The sequence below is a fragment of the Quercus robur genome, chromosome 3, assembly GCF_932294415.1.
Source record: "Quercus robur chromosome 3, dhQueRobu3.1, whole genome shotgun sequence".
Classification (NCBI taxonomy): Eukaryota; Viridiplantae; Streptophyta; class Magnoliopsida; order Fagales; family Fagaceae; genus Quercus; species Quercus robur.
In genome coordinates, this window is record NC_065536.1 from 18201805 (window position 1) to 18219885 (window position 18081).

General features: G+C 32.6%; 1 pseudogene; it reads left to right on the forward strand.

Annotated features, from left to right (window-relative positions):
• The first annotated feature begins 5313 nt into the window (after positions 1–5313).
• LOC126719349 (receptor kinase-like protein Xa21) lies at positions 5314–6166 on the forward strand (annotated as a pseudogene).
• Positions 6167–18081: the final 11915 nt, after the last annotated feature.

Genomic DNA, 18081 nt, shown 5'->3' on the forward strand with positions numbered 1-18081 from the left:
GTAACTTTAGTATAAAGTCTATAAAGAACTTGGCCTAGCAAACATAAATAAATAGAAAATTGTTGTCTTCTAATGAGTTTTGTTGCCTGATTGATTAAGTCTGGCTGTGTGAATTGTTTATATATTATATGGTATGCTTTGTCATGTATGTATTATCCAAAAACCACATCCAACAACACTGAACTTATTATTGGTCACCCAAACGCAGAGGCTGAGAAGACCGGTGAAAATGCTATCTGGACAGGAATTTCTTGGCTACGTCATACGCACTTATTCTGAAAGTCATTTTCAAAACTTTAAAGAAAAGAAAACACATTATCCTTTATTAGTTTTTCCTCTTTTAATCTCTTATTTTATATTTTTATTTGCATACGTCTTTGTACAAAATTGTTGACATCATTTTTTTTACCTACCTATAATAGTTTGCCACTTATAATTTGTTTTGAAAATTTTTTGTCCTTAGCTTTATGCACTATCCAAAACCTCTAAATTAAAGGCTAATTAACAATTGGAAACCCTAAAATATAGGAATTACAAAGTCCACATCTATATGTTAAGTCCAACAAAGTTTAAATTGACTTTGAAAAAAAAAAAAAAAAACAGGTTACAACAATTATTGAGTCCAATTTTCTTCTTTCAAAGTAAGTATAGCTCCTCGGAAACGGGATTCATCCAAGTCACAAAGACCTTCAACAATTGCACCCGTTAATGTTTTGAGATGCTAAATATTGATGGTAATGGTATGCTTTCAAGAAAAGTGCTTTATGGGGTCCTTCATAAACTACGACCTAAGAGGAAGAGATAAGTTATCTCTATGAAGTAATTTTCAAAAGATTTGATATAAATTGGAATGGGTTCATGGATTTTATGCAATTTGAGCCCCTTATTAGGGAGCTCATGCTTGCCATGACATGTGGAATATGCTCTCCTCTTCCATAAATGTGAATCTCGTATACAGACTGACATGTGAGGTTCACGTTTATATGAGAGAAGAGTGTAGTATATTGGGTGTACAAAATAATTTCATCTAGTTTTGTGGCTTATTAGATTTAGGGTGCTCTTAATAATGGTTTTGAGGATCTACAATAGGCTGGACATGTGGGGTTAGCCCATTTTTACTTTGTCCATGAGCTTAGTAGGTTGGACCAGTGGATCGTTGATTAGTCAACAAGTTGGGTTAGAAGAATATCCTAGCCCACGGCCCTATCCATGGACAATTCCCATTTCATCTTTAGCAACTAGGCAACTATGGGGCTAATGGGCAACCCATGGACTTTTTTAATGGATCTTTGATGGGTTCACCCATTAGCCCATAGTTGCCTAGTTGCCTAGTTATCTCAGTATTTGTCTTTATCATATCTCAAGTTCGACCCCCTCCCAAATTTATTGAGTTATAAATTCTGGGCTATTGAGATTTGGTTTTGCAACCGAATTTGTAGCACTTGTATTCAATATTGATGCGGAAGCCACCAATGTTGTGTCTTGTGTGTCTTTTTATATATTTTTCTTTTTTCTCGAGTAAATTTTTGCTTGCTTATTTGTTTTATTTTTTTTGTTTGTCTGTTTCTATTTTGTATTTTTAATTCTCAGGTTATTTTAATTTCCTTTTCATTTTTCTATTTAGGTTTTTCTTATGCCACCTGGCAATCCATTTCACATCTATGTGGCACAAAAATATATATATATATATATATATATATTTTTTTTTTATCATAGTTGTTAGTTATATCAGTATTTTTCATTCATTACAACAATGACTATTTTGGTACAAGTCAACAGTTAAGTACATAAATTTTTATAATTAAGTGGAGCTAATATTTTATTTGGGAATGTTATATCCGATACACTGTTCAAACTTCAAAGACCCGATGGAGTATGTTAGTGATTGATTATTTCCACAAAATAAATGTATGAAAATATTAGTGGGTGATACTAGAGATATCATTTGTACTTACATCCATGAAACCCGATATTAAAATTTGCACAAGGAGGAAAGTGGAGATAAATTTCTTGGGAATATGCTTAGTTTTTATTCCCCTACAGTCACACACTTTATTTTGGAGTGCATTCACCAATCCCATTGATATATGTTTAAAACATACACATTCAAATTGATTAAATTTAAAAGTGATAAACATGACATCATCTTGCCATTCAATGTTATCATCATGTTCATTATCTTGTGAAATTGTTTATTCAATGACATCTTCTTCATCATTATCATCATCAACATTTACTATGTCTTATTGTTCTTTTATTTTAATAATTTTTCATCATATTTCTTCCTGGTATTCTACTAGCTTCTTTAACTTATAATAATAATGGCAAAAATAATTATATTGTCATTTAATATCTTAATTATAGTATAGAAAATAAATTTGTAAATATGAAAGTAAAGTGTCAAATGTGTATAGTCTAAATTTTGTAAGAGAAAGAGATAAGAGAGGTAAAAAAAAAAAAAAACTCATGGACATATTATTTTGTTTAGTATCTTCAATAGACTACACTCTACTCTTACATAAATGTAAGTCTTAAATGGGACCTATATGTAATGTTCACTTTTATAGGAGAGAAATGTGTAATATTCCAAAAGTACTAAATAATTTCAAGCTTTAATAAATTTAGCATGCTCTTAATAATGGCACAATATTTTCTCTTTTAAAAACAAAATAAACACGGGCTTTAGATTTTTAATGCATAAAACAAAACTAAGATGGGCTTTAGATCGTCATTAATCGGTGGAACATCCAACCCTCATTATCTCCAGGCATTTTGTACCACAACCTATTTACAAATGTATACCCAAACTCTTTACAGATGGCCTCAATTTCTACCTTAGACCACTTATCAGGATCATAATCATCTACTACCCCCACATCACCCCTCACATACTCCTTAGGATTTTCATTGAAATACCCGCCATGATGTACATACAAAGTAAAGAACTCATCCATTCTGCATGCATGAAACATATAGTAAACATTATTTAATCCAATAAAGAGAAAACCCAACCAAACAGTCAAACATGCACTGACACTATTACATTCAAAACAATATTCCTCCAACATGGAACACAAAACAATATAAAATAAAGCTTAATGCTAATAAGGAACACATGGACCACCTTGTTCCCTTAAAGGCCAAACATAAAATACCAACCAAACAAACAACAATGTTGAAATAAAAGCATAAACAAACATTTAAATAATGGTCCCTAACCCATGAGAGAGACAGATATGGTATGTGTTGAGAGAGAGAGAGAGAGAGAGAGAGAGAGAGAGAGAGAGAGAGAGAGAGAGAGAGAGAGAGAGAACTAGAGAGGGACATAGATACATACACATAGACAAAGAGAAAGTGAAAAGAAGTTACCTTTTCGAGCTTGAAACTTAAACCCACTGCTACACACTTGAAACTTCACCCACTGATTCTCGCGATGTTCTCCCTCGTCCAATCACATTAATGTTCCCTCTTCAAATCATAAGGTTCGGTGTGATTTTTGTGTGAATCAGTATCTCAGTTCACTGATTTAGGTTTTCTATTGACAATGGGTTTGATTTGGAGATTTTAGGGTTTAGGGATGAGGAGGTGGAAGACGAGATTATTTGGGGATTTTAGGGTTCCTCTAAAATTTGGGGGTTTTAGGTTTGGGTAATGCGTGAGGTAGTTGATGAGTGAGGTCACGTGGGGTCACATGTGGGGTTGAGTGGCAAGAAGCTGACATGGAATGGTGAGGTGTGGGTCATGTATCTATCACGTGAGCTTCAAGGTACATGTAGGATTAGTTAATTATTATTTAAGTAGGTGGGTTTGATGTAAGCATTTCATCTGCCACGTACAAGATTTTTGTTAGTGGGATGACGGTAGTAACCAAAATAGAATTGGGTTTATATTTTTAGGGACTACATTTAGTAGCAAAATCAAAATAGGAACTAAAATGAGAATAGACCCAAAATGTAGGGACCAAAAATGCATTTTTGCCTTAACTTTAATAATATAGTCAGGCTTCCTATTTTCAAGTTCAAAATGAGACCCAACCTGAACCAGCCCACACACTCCTTTCTTTTTAGCCTATTTTAAAGTGTTGGATAAACCAAAGTAAGGCAAAGTTGACTACCAAAGTCCATGTTATTTACGAAGAAGAAATGACCACCTTTTGTCATCTGGATCAAGTCGAAACATGGGCTAACTTTTATTTTTAGTAAATAAGAGAAGACCCAATAACTTTCTATTTTCAATAAGAGTTGGTTCTTTTAAACCAATGCAGTAGTCTGGAAGGACGAATACCAAGTTCTTTATCCAATGCTTAATATATTGAACACCTTGATCTCTCTCCAAATAATTTCACTGGGCATATTCCTTTACTTGGTAACTTGAAACATCTTGTCCAGTTACTCCTTGGTGGGAACAATTTATCTATTACAACAAAGCTGAATTTTCAAATATTTGATTCCCTTACAGACAGTACTCTGCTAAGGAAAATCCTTCTGACTTCTAACCAATTAGCTGATGAACTTCCCCCTTCCGCTGCAAATCTCTCTGTCAATCTCCAACATTTATTCAAATATTGGAAATGTACCAAAAGCTTGCGTCCTTTATCAATTGAGAAAAAAAAATTTCAAAGGCAAAATACCAAATTCCATAGGAAAACTTCAGAAACTAGAAAGACTTATGGTTACAGACAACTTGTTCTCTGGAGAAATTCCGGATATCTTTTGCAATCTTACGTGGCTATATGAACTCGACATGGCAAACAACAGGTTATCTGGTAGAATTCCCATGAGTATAGCAACATGTCAGCGATAAGAGATGCTTGTTCTGGCAAGGACAGCACTCAATGGAAGCATTCCAATGCAAATTTTTTAGCTTCCCCAGATAAAATTTTTGCTATTGGCAAATAACACTTCAAGCGGTTCTTTGCCCAACGAATTTGGCCATTTGAGACAGCTTCAAATCATGGACATTTGTGGAAACCAGCTATCTGGAAATATTCCTGCAATAACCGAGAAATACTCAATTTTGCAACGTCTCAACATTGCAAGAAACTAGATAACTGGCTCAATACCAAAGTCACTGGAAAATCTAGTAGCACCTGAGAGATTAGATCTTTCTTCCAACAATCTCTCTGGCCTAATGCCTACAGAATTGGAGAACCTTAATGCTTTGTAGATGTTAAATTTGTCTTTCAATAGCTTGGAAGGAGAAGTACCGAAAAATGGTGTCTTTACCAACATCAGCTGGGATTCTCTCCAGGGAAACAATTAGCTCGGCACATTTGACCCAGAGACTAAATATTGCCATTGATGTAGATTCTGAATTAGATACCTACATCATGATTGTGACCCACCTGTAGTCCATTGCGATTTGAAACCTGGAAATGTGCTTTTAGATGAAGATATGACTGCTCATGTAGGAGATTTCGGGTTAGCAAGGTTTCTCTCCCATAATTCATCACAGAATGGGAGTGGCATAATTTGACTAAAAGGCTCAATTGGTTACATTGCTCCAGGTATGTTGTGGATCTTATTTTATGAAACTTAAAAAGGATTTAGTGATTACATTCACAGTTCAAACAATGTTCTACTCTACCTCTTTTGCTACATTTGATCCCAAAGAACATATTAGTAAAAAAATTAACACCCTATGTTTCCGCATTTTTTCCTCAAGCTTTTATCTTTTTTGGTTGGAAATACTTGATCCTAATATCCTGAAATTCTGTTGTAGAGTATAGCTTGGGTGGAAAGGCTTCAACAAGTGGGGATGTCTATAGTTTTGGGATACTGCTGCTGAGGATGATCATTGCCAAGAAGCCCACAGATGGGATTTTCCCGGAAGGTTTAAGCATAAACAAGCTCATCTCCAAAGTGCATGAGAGTAAAATCATGGATATTGCTGATCCAAGGCTTTTCAAGGATAATGAACCTTTTTTGGTAGTACCAATTATTCTTCTGTGAAGATAGCAGCAGCAAGAACAAAAACAACATTGCTTTCAGAGGTGATGAGTGTGTGGCTTCTATGGTGAGAGTTGGACTGTCTTGTGCTGCTCATTCATTGAAAGAACGTTTTTCTATGAGAGAAGCCTTATCCAAGTTGCAAGAGATTAAAAGATGTTCTATTGGATTCTGAAGCATCGCATTAAAACTATATTGTGCATTTATGTTTATTTCTCAAGCTGTTTGAAGCTATAAATTCTTATGATTAGAACAGAAAATTGATATGAGAGTCTCTTTAATGTCCAGTTAATTTGATCATATGTCAAATTTTTTCAATTCCATTTTCTTTATCAATCCCCCATTTTGAGACAGTTCAGAAATTTTTTATGCGAATATTTGCTAAAATGTGTGAATGCAAGAAGGTGCAATTTTTGTAAGGACATCATATTCTTCATTCATAGGTGCAATTTTATATGAGGGAGGTTCTGTGGTATAGTAATCAAGTTATCATAGGATGTGTGTTTGTGACAAACAAGGATGTAGTATGTATAAGAAGGTTCTGGTGGGGAAATATCTGGTGCCAAAGTGGCTGGTGGAGAAGGATAGGCATGTTGAGAACTAGTTTCTGTAGAAACTAGGGAAACTGAAGGTAAAGGTAAAGGTTTCAGTAAAGGTAGAGTAGAAGAGGATTGTGCAGTGGAATTAGATTGAGTAGAGGGCTGAAGAATTGTTTGAGAAAAAGAGTGCAAAAAAAAAGTAAGCCAAATAGTAGGTGAGGGAGAATTTGAGGGAGGAGCACTGGATTGTGAGGATGAAAGTTGTGTTAATGCAGAAAATCATTTTGATTAAATAAAACATGCCTGGTAACATAAATTCTGTGAGAGTGAATTTCAAGACATATCTTTTGAGTAGAGAGGGTAACCTAAAAATACAAAAGAAGAAGAGTGAGGTTGAAATTTTTGGGTATTATATGGCTTAAGAAGAGGAAAACAAGTACACCTAAAAAATTTCAAGTGTAATAAATCTAGTTTGGAATGAAAAGAGGAGCTCCCAAGGTGAAAGATTACGGAGTAAAGGAGTGGGTAGTCTGTTAATGAGATGCAAAACAGTAGAAATAGCATATGCCCAATAAGTGACAAGTAATTTTGAGTGCAAAAGCACAGTCAAAGCACACACAACAAGATGCCTATTTTTCCTTTTGGCCACTCCATTTTGTTGGGGTGTGTGAGGGCAAGATAATTGATGAGTAATACCATGATTAGAGAAAAATTCATTAAAGACATTGAAAGTGAATTCAGCCCCACAATTCAGATCTAAGAATTTTGATTATATGATCAAGAAGATTTTCAATGGTGCCTGTAAAATGTTTGAAAGAAGATAGGAAATTAGATTTCAATTTCAACAAGAAAATCCAAGCAAACTTGGTGAAATCATCAACAGGTACAAGATGGTATTTAAAACTATTGATAATTGTATTGGAGCTGGACCACATACATCAGTGTGTATTAATTCTAAAGGTTTGGAAGACTTTTTCTAAAGAAACCTATTTACGGAATTTACACAAAGCTGCATATTTCGATTCTTTGATTTGGTAGATGAACCAGGATATGTATCCAGATGTGAAGGTGATGAAGATGCAGTTGATGCTAAGGTTTTGGAGTAGATTTGATAGACTCCATCTTCACTCAAACCCTAGTATAGGATTTTCCTGTCAGAATATCCTGACATTGGAATTTATAAGCATTAAAATGATAATTGTTGTGCAAGTATAATTTGTGAACTAATAGTAGATTTGAAGCAATACTAGGAACATATAACACATTTCTAAGTTGGAAATTGTGGTATTTAGTGCTAAGAGAGGCATTACCTACATGAAACTTCCTCCTCTACCATAGTTATGTGAATTTCTTGCTTGACCTCAATTTCCTCCTGAATTCAGATACATCTGCACCTGTGAATGATTCACATTCTGCTTCTGGTTTGATGAGGCATACGTTGCCATAGAATGTAAATTTCCATTAGTGTTTTTAATCAGAGTTTTTTCATATGAAATTGATTAACTCCAAGTCCTGATTGCAGAAAACAAGTGAGCATACTCCTTAGGCAAGCCTCTGAGGACTATGCTAAGTAACTCTTCGTTATATAATGTAACACCAACCGCTAGTAATCGAGCTCTTGCAACATTGATTCTCTGTAAGAATCCATTGATAGTGTCAGTGCCTTTCTTGATACTTCGTAGTTCAATCTTCAGATTCAAGATATTAGCCCTTGAAGTTGAAGTAAATCGTTGCTCCAAAGTATTCCAAACTTCACTAGCATTGTTGATTTCAACCACCAAAGAGAATTCTAAAGGCTCTACTACCATGTGAGATTCAACGAAGGAATAGAGAGATATAAAAGAAAATATCTAAATGATTGTATTATCTCAGAAACTATGTGTTAAATTCATGCTTATATAGTCATTTACAGGATTACAGTCAGTTACAGATCTAACAAACTATTCGAGACAGAAATAGTAATCTTAGAGTTAGTTAGTACACTTGGATCTCGCATGTTGTAAGTTAATTAATATCCAAGACTGAAATGGCATTGTTCTCTTAAGTCATTCTTTCATTTAATGAAACGGTGTCGCATGGCTCTTAGCTTTAGTAGGAATGCAGTGCCATTTGTGCTGTTTAAGTTGACAGTCATTTATCTCTATCTCTATCACAAGTTTCATGCTTCCCTAAATGCTAATTTGGTTCTTGACTAAACAGCCTTGAAACTGAAAGCATAAAGCATAGATCCAAGTAAACCACATGGACTTGTGAATATCTTTACTGCTACATTTCCATGCATCAAGACTCCAAGGTAGTGTCAAATCCCAAAGGCAGTCATACAATTTTGTAAATTGGTGTACAAGTACTTTCAGATGTTTAATTTCACTTTAGTATTTTTTTTTTTTTCAATGAAAATATTCATGAGTATCTCAAAACTAGGAAGGAAAACAAAAAAAAAAAAAAACTATATGGTCACAGGCAAAGGCTTCCTGCATGAGAACTTTTAGTTCAACTCAATTCAGTAATGTAGAAAAAGGAAGAAGTTAAAAGAGGAAAATGAGATATGAAGAAATCGGAATAATCTGCATTATTTTAATGGATGAAGTACATATAAATATTTTTACATCTTCGCCAATTCAATTACGCACAAGAAGAGGAAGGATTGCAACTGCACATCTTCAACTTTAATAACATATAACACTTTCAATTGTAAACTTTCATTAACAGAATTATAAATATTCTATTGATGAGCATAGGTTGGTTTTGCTGAGCAAGTGGCAGGATTGCAAACAGGGCATACAAAACAGGTGTTAAATATTGACCCATTCTCACAGCTCACAAACAAAGGAAGTCGTAGATTTTTTGAAAATAGAGCAAACACTTTAGCAAAATTTCAACCATAATCTATTGCCATAATATTATGTCGGTGCCAATCAGTACGAAAAGGCACCTGCAAAAGGCTTATACAGTGAACTCTTTAAAGCAGATTAGGACACCCCTGTTATGTCTTTGAAAGTCTCCATACTCTCTTGGCCTTTGGTATCGAACAGCATGGCTGGAAAGATGGGTAGTGTCATGGTGGGAGTATTATTGTTGCTGACATTCTGATTGTTGCTGTTTTTGCTGTCCATAACTTCAAGAAATCAATGAAATGCATAAAGTAGAGACATTGTGGTTGACATAATTAGGGATTTTCAGCACCAACATATTTCAACGCACCTGTTGGTGTTGTCTCTCCCAACGCACCTGTTGGTGTTGTCTCTCCATTTGTCACAATTGTGGTGGTGGCAATTTTAGGTATGCCTCTGGCTATTACTCTGCTTTGGCTTATTCTCTGAAATGCATGATGGATGATCATGCTTGCCTCGGCACCTCCTTGCCTGTGAGACACTGGGTTAAACATAACAATCTGCACTGACAAAACAGGCACCCTTACATTAAACAAGATCAAGGTAACATAGGTTTTTTCCTTAAAGAGGCAATGAAATAGTACCCCATCCAATTTGATTTCTTAGCACAGTATCCTTCACAAATATTAGAGATTTCTTAGAACAAATATTAGAGATTTCTGATCGGTCAAGAATGATACGGAACTTCAAACACTTCTATGGTTGAAATAAATTGGAATTTTAGTTCCTGGAAGTACAAGCTTGTATCCACCACCATCAAGTTTAAATGAAGACTCCATTTTATGAGCAAAGTCCGTTTCAGATGGGTAGTCTTGAAGCGATAATCCCCTTGAACATACAATATTCCGTGGAAGCCCAACCTTTTCTTCAAACTGCATGCAATTAGCAAATTAAAGAAACTACAGTTAAGCAAATCTAGTAATATAATTGGGAAAGTTAACCAAAATTGCATCTTTTTAAAACTTTGAATTGAGAAAAAGAGATGAACCTGACTCAATAATCTTATTCTAGATTGTGAATCCAGCGAATTGCATCTTGTTATAAATACAGTATGTATACATGATGGAAGTCTTGGAATTTTCTGCAGACTCCAGTAGCCGTGGAGATCAAAGGTCTTTAATTGAGGAAATATGTTAGCGATGCTAGGGAGGGTAGTAGTGTTGCTGTACCAAAGAAATCAAAAGTTTTAATTTGGGGAAGCAATTAGGAGTATCGAAGGCCTTCGTGAAATTTTCACACTTATAAATATAGAGGTTCCTAAGATTTTGTAACTCAGAGATGTTACTTGGAAGATGTTTAAGATTTTTAGAACCCATGCATAACGTACGAAGGCTAGTGAGATTTCCAATTGATGAAGGCAGAGCTAATCTTTCCGTTCTTTGCCCAATATCAGGGAATTTCATTAATTACATTACATAACAAAATTTACAATTATTAAATTGTAAAGAAAATAAATGTGGATAAACTTATATTTTCTTCACCACTAAAAAATTAAAAAAGAAATGAGAAAAATATTCACTACTTATGCCTCGAGAAACAAGGGAATAGATAAATCAAAATGATTTGTACCATATTTGCAGTATATACTTCGAGAGCAACCCCATAACACAATAGCCTTCTATTCTTCTTTGACACTTCTGATTCGTGTTGAGCAATTTCCCAACCCATCTGTTGTATCAAGTCATGCATTGATAATTTGTTATTTTTAGCATTAACAACTATGAGAGACTTATCTATAAGTCTTTGAATATCATTAAATGGGTCATGCGAATTGCAACTTTGTAATATATTTACGGCAACTTCCATGCGTAATCCTTTAAGGAAACATGCTATATCAAGGAAAATATCTCATTAAGCTTTGTCTAATCCATCATAACTTATTTTGAGCACTTCTTGAATATCTGGATTAAGAATTCTTTTATACTTATCTAGTACACTTTTCCAACAACGAATATCTCTTTGATACAAATCAGAACCTATTATTTTTAAAGCTAATGGAAGACCTTTGGCATAACTTATAAATAGGTTTACGAGTTCGAAATAATCTTCCTTAGGCTTGTTTCTTTTGAATGCATTTTGACAAAAGAGTTCACGAGATTCATGTTCATCTAATTCCTTGACCTTGTAGCTATAGTAGGTTAAATGACAATCTTCTTGAAGGGTAGACAATAACATTTTGTCTCTTGTTGTGATAATAATTCTAAGTCCAGAAGCAAACCAATTGCATTTTCCAAGCAAATTTTTTACTTGAACTACTTTGTCCACATCATCAAGAATTAAAAGAATTCTTTTGTGGTGAAGCATGTCCATTATCACAATGATTCTTTTAAATACGCCATGCATCTTCAAATTTCGATCCCCTGAGATCTCAAAATAAAGTATCTCTTGTAATTGAATTACGCCATTGTTTGTTCTTGACTTTTCTCTAACATCTTCTAGAAAGCAACTTCCTTCAAAATGATATGCAACTAGTTAAAAATAGCTTTTGCAATTGATGTCTTTCATATTCCTGGAAGGCCATGGATCACTATCATGCAAACATCATTTGACTCAATATCTAAATGCCACTTTACTATTTCCTCTACAAGAGAATCTATTCCAATAGGGTATTTAACAACAAATAATTGTGTACAATTTAATTTAATACATGAGATCTCTTCAGAAATCTCTTGGATAAATCTATGTTGAGGATAGCTGCCAATTACAAAGCATTAAAAACATGTTAGAAAATAGAATATATATGTACATGAACTAAATTCAAAATTTAATATTGTGTACCATGACTGAAATATTGTTAATACAAGTAAGTGGCATGAAATTTATAGATTTTTTTTTTTTTTTTTTTTTGAGAAACATGAAATTTATAGATCTAAGAATAAAATTAAGTATGAAATTATGAACCCTTTTCTTCTTCAGCTGTGAAATCAATTTTAGGCTTTTAGTTCAAAGACGCGTGGAAGATCTGCTTATGTAGTAATGAAACAAACTTCTTCAATATCCACTTATAATACTAGCTTGAATGAATTTATTAAGAATTTTTTGGGAAGTTTCTAAACATTATATTTGTGGGCACGGCAGACAGCACTAGACCTAACCCTAAACAATTTGACCAAAAAAGTTTGTTACGTGTGTACTTAATAATAATTGAAAATCAATTTTCTTAACAACTTATAACAGAGATGTTTATAATACTTTTGACACAAAAATTTAATTGACATTTGCATTTCAAAAAACAAGAATGGTTTCTGAAACAAAAAAAATTATATAATATCAAAATTTGAATAAATGATATTTAAATATTAAAAAGCCCTAAAATTTATCACCTAGGTGGTTCCACTTTTTCCTATTGAAAATCCAAACTACGTGTTTGGTAACGTATTGCAAACACGCTTTGTAAAAAAGTCTTTTTTTTTCCTAATACAGAGGAGACGCACAAGATCGTGTGGCAGCAAGGGAGCTGCAATTGCAAAAGGCCACAAGCGTGTTTGCAATATTACCATTGGAAGGTTCAGCCAATTTCCCAAATTACCCACTATTTTTCCTTAAAATCCAATTTTAACCCTTTTACTTAAAAGACAGATTACACGGTGCAGCCCCATAACCAGAGATCTCACAAATCTATGGTGTAGTCCCAAAACTAGAGCAAATCTACGGGGCTCCCTTTGCTGCCACTAAATTTCCTCTCCTCTGTGCTTCTTCTTCTTCTTCTTCTTCTTCGGGCTTCTCTCATTTTTATTTATATATTTTATGTCTTATGTATCTCTTTTCTTCTTCTTCTTGTCATTTGGGTGAAGAAGAAGAGCTGAGGAAGAGATATGTTGGGAGGAGGAAAAAAAAAAAAAAAAAGATAATTGATGGAGAACTGGAAGAAACGGGTGGATGAAAATAAATAAATAAATAATAAAAAAAAGTGAGTTGAGTGGGATATGTGTCTCATCATGTAAGTAGATTTATAAAAATAAAAATTACAATTGTATTAAAACACAACAAATTATCACAACATATTTCACAACCGTTGAGGTGTCAAATATTTCATATGTCAAAAGAAAATTAAATATAGAATAAATTACAAATTACATCCCTAAAATTTGGGTGGGAGTGTTTGGATTTTACAAATTACAAATATATAAAGTTTTGGTGGGAGTGTTTGCATTTTACACCTGAAGTTTCAGAATTTAGAATTACCCATCCCAAAGTTTGGAAGTGTTTGAATTTTACATCTTGATATTTTAGAATTTGGATTTTAAGGTATAAAATCCAAATACCTCCAAACTTTAGTGAGTAAAATTTAAACACCCCTAAAATTTGGATGGGAGTGTTTGCATTTTACACCATAAAGTTTCAGAATTTGGAATTACTCTCCCCTCCCAAAGTTTGGGGGTGTTTGAATTTTACATCTTGACATTTCAGAATTTGGATTTTAGGGTGTAAAATTCAAACACCCCCAAAATTTAGGGAGTAAAATCTAAACACCTCTAAATTTGAGAGGTAAAATTCAAATTCTGAAATGTTAGGGTGTAAAATCCAAATACTCTCAAACTTCAGGGGGTAAAATCCAAATTCTAAAACTTCAAAGGATAAAATCCAAATTCTGAAACTTCAGGGTATATAATTCAAACACCTCCAAACTTTAGGGGTGTAATTTGTAATTTATCCTTAAATAAATTAACAAAATATTAGACTAGGATTGATCAGAACTAAAAACAAAGAATACTATGAAAATATTGTGATATTTTATTGTGTCCCTAAAATTTTTGAATTTGTGCTATTTTTCTTTAGAAAAAAAAATAGTGCTATTTACACAATATTTTCATAACAATTTCATAAAAAAGTTTTCATAACAAGTTGTTATTGGTTCTCATCTAGACCTACTACTGACATTATTATTATTTTATCTACCATTAACAATTTGCTTTCAGGAAAAAAATAATTTGAAAAGAGTTGTTGTTATTAATAATAACTAGTCGCAGACCCACGCAATGCGTGGGAAAATTTGATATCATAATTTTTTATTCAAACTTTATTAAATTAATATATTATATATTATATATTGTATATTTTTAAAAATTCAGTTTGTATTATTTGAAATTGGGTTTTCAATTACAACATAGGAACAAATCCCACGGTATATAGCCCTTTAAATTCATAACTTACATGATTACTTGGATTATATGGTAAAATAAGACCAACACATCCATCATGGCATTGCAGAGTCATTTAAGTATAGTCATATAAAACCCCTGTTTTGTTGATCTTGTCTCTTAAACCATAATTACCATTTATGCAACTAATAAGATCTTTAGAGAGTATCATATGATAGAGAATTCTAGTAGATTGTCTTCAACATTGTGAGATAAAGATATTTATTTTTTCTAGGGAGTGTACATGTTCAACCAAGAGGAATTAATCACGGAATATTTAATCACCGTCAACCATGTGAGTTTTCTCTTTGATTTTCCTGGTTTCTCACTTTTTAGAATGAAGATGGCATTGGCATATACGAACTATAGTGATTGTCGAGTAGTTATACAAAACTCTTCAATACATTATTGTTCATGGTATCTAAAAGTTTATTCTCCATTTAGGCTTGCATTACAAATACCAAAGACTTCATCATAAAAACCAAAACTGTTGAGAAGCTTATGTGGTGTAGTGCTTAATTGGGCAAAAGTGGGGGCACCGTAGGCATTGCATTTGTTGTTCCCATAACATAAGCTTAATCTGGTGCTGATTGTTAAAATAGAATTTGTGCAATTTCAAGGCTTGCAAGGAGACTAAAAGGGGAAAATAAATAATAATAAAATATTAATTCAAAAATATTAAATGAAATAAGCATTGCATATATGTAATATTTAAGTAAATAATGAGACACCACAAAGGATGTCATTATTGCTAGGCTATCACTTTGAACTCCCAAAAATTAATATAAGGGATCTAGATATAAGGATAATTGGAATAATAATAAGTGCCAACAAAAAAACAATCCAGTTACTCAAGTATTTATACATAAAAACATTAATAGCATAATGATGTTCTCAAGTAAATTATATTTAATCTTATTCTCCTTTTGGTCTTTTCCTAAAGATGATCAGCTAAGTAAATTAGAAGCTTACCAAGAAAGCTTAAATCAATAAGAAATTTGATGGTAGAGATGTTGATTATTTGTAATAGAATGACCAAAAGTAAAATATATACAGTTTTGAGAATAAAATATAAGAAATCTAAAAGCTATTTTACCAATCACATGGGATGCAACAATAACAAAATAGCTACATTGAAGATTTTATGACTTTTCCTATACTCTACAAATATGTATGAATCCACCATTTTGTTCATATATTAAAGAAATGCGGAAATTTTTCATTATCAATTTGCTTCATATCAACATCAAGAAATTTGACAGTAATGATGGGCTAAATAAAATAGTGTTAATTTCCATCTGCATCCCATAAAATTAAGCAATTATGAGTCCATATTTAGTGGTGGCGTCTCTATTAGCTCCAAAATGTCAAATAGTTTTCTAAGTGAAGGCTCTTCAAAGTAAAAATTTGTGAGCTTCAATAACCGATTGAGCTTGATTGTTTCCAACAACAAAATATTTATAAATTAGTTTCAAAGTAACATTGGATTATGAATTAATAACTCTCTTTTTTTTGTTTGGTGATTTGTTATTTTTATACTTAGAAACATTTCTAGATTTTTTAGCTTTTCAAGTCATGTCTATAAAATTATATAAAAAAAGTGTAAAGTATAGTTTTACAACAATCAACAATGCAAACCCGCATACCCACATCGAACATCTTATTTCTACGACTAACAAAGAAAGTCTTTTTCCCCTTCAATCTTATGCTTGCAATTACTTACAAAAGAAAGTGCATATGCAAATGTGAACAATAAAAACACAAACATTAAAATCAAAATCCTCACCATAAGGAGCTGTAATTCATGCAATATGTAAATGGCATTCATGGACATAAACTTAAGAAACCTCTCCCAACCATTAGGAGCCACAAAAACATTTGAAGCTCAATTGTGGAGACATCCATTAAGAGAATGGTGCTCAAGTTTAGAAATAGTGTTCAAAGGTATACTCCCCATTGATAACCTGCTCCTTTCATAACATCAAAATTTTCAAGATTCATGTCTTAAAACTTTATCTAAGAGACATTTCATACCACACATCTAAGAGAAATTTCATCCAAATATATGTCATGCAACAATAACCAAAAAAGCAAAATTGTTTGACATTCCACATGGGATAAACAAACAAATGGGTGACAATTAAAGAGTTTGTATTGACAAAAAGGAGAAAAATTACTGACAAAAAATCAAGCCTAAAGATTGATCGTTTTATCTTTGCAGTTTCATCAATATGTCTCTTTTGCTTTTGCATTGTCTAGTTCTCCGGTTTTCTCAACAGATTAAATTAGATGGACAACGGAGTAATCAAGAGCATGAAACACAAATTGGGTCTTAGTAGTTTGGGTTTTGGTAAATAGAGAAAAAGGAGATAGTATGAGAGACAGATTGGTTACCTGGTCGATTGAAGAAAAGCAAAAAAAACCGTAGCATTACCGAGTCCAATGGTGTTTTTATAGCATTTGTAGAAGTGGAGAGGGAGCAATAGCAATTTATATGGAAAACAAATCAATAGGGGGAGAATAGGAGTTGAGATCAAAGAATTGAAGTACTATTGAATTGATGTTAAAATGGATTTAATAAGGTAGTGGAAAAGTGGGGTGATGTTATCTATTTGTTTGATGGAGAGAGAGACTAAGGAGGATTGTTAATTGTGAATTCGAATAGTTAGCCGGTTGGGTTTAATGGAGTAATTGGGGAAGGTGAGTGGGTTGCGGTTAGATCAGTCATTATGAAGAGGTTATCCAAAAAAAATGAGGAAGATGAAAAATAGGAAAACATTCAATGGATAGTTGAGGGGATTTTTTTTTTTAAAGAAGCTTTTGAGTAATAGGAGGAGAGCATAATTTAATGCAAAAGAGTTGAGACTATTTAGAATGTGTAAAGTCATGAGAATATATAAAGTCATCGTATGTTTTGCACAATTTAAAAAAAAGGGAAGCAAAAAAAAAAAAAATAAATAAATAAATAAAAGGAAGCATAATTTAATGCAAAAGAGTTGAGACTATTTAGAATGTGTAAAGTCATGAGAATATATATAGTCATCATATGTTTTGCACAATTTAAAAAAAAAAGGGAAGCAAAAAAAAAAAAAAAAAAAAAAGGAAAATAAAAAACAAATAAAAAGATGACATGGACAATGATGTGGCTCAACAGGAGCGTAGCAACATTAATTGCTACGCTTCAGCTTTTAGATATATATAGATGAGTATAATAATTACAAAAAGAAAAATATAAGTCTCAATAAAAACTTATTGCAAAGATTTATACAACTAAAATTATTAAATTTTAAGATAATGATGGTGTATTCCATTCTAAGAAAAATTAAAAGGGTCAATTACTATTGAGAAGTCATTAATAATAATAATAATAATAATAATAATAATAATAATAATAATAATTATTATTATTATTATTATTATTATTATTATTATTAAGGAGGTAATTAACATGACAACTTCTCTTTATATATATATATATATATATATATATATATATACTGTCATTTTTGGTAATTTACAACTCAAACTGCCACTTTTATAAGTGCTAGCCAAATACTAAACT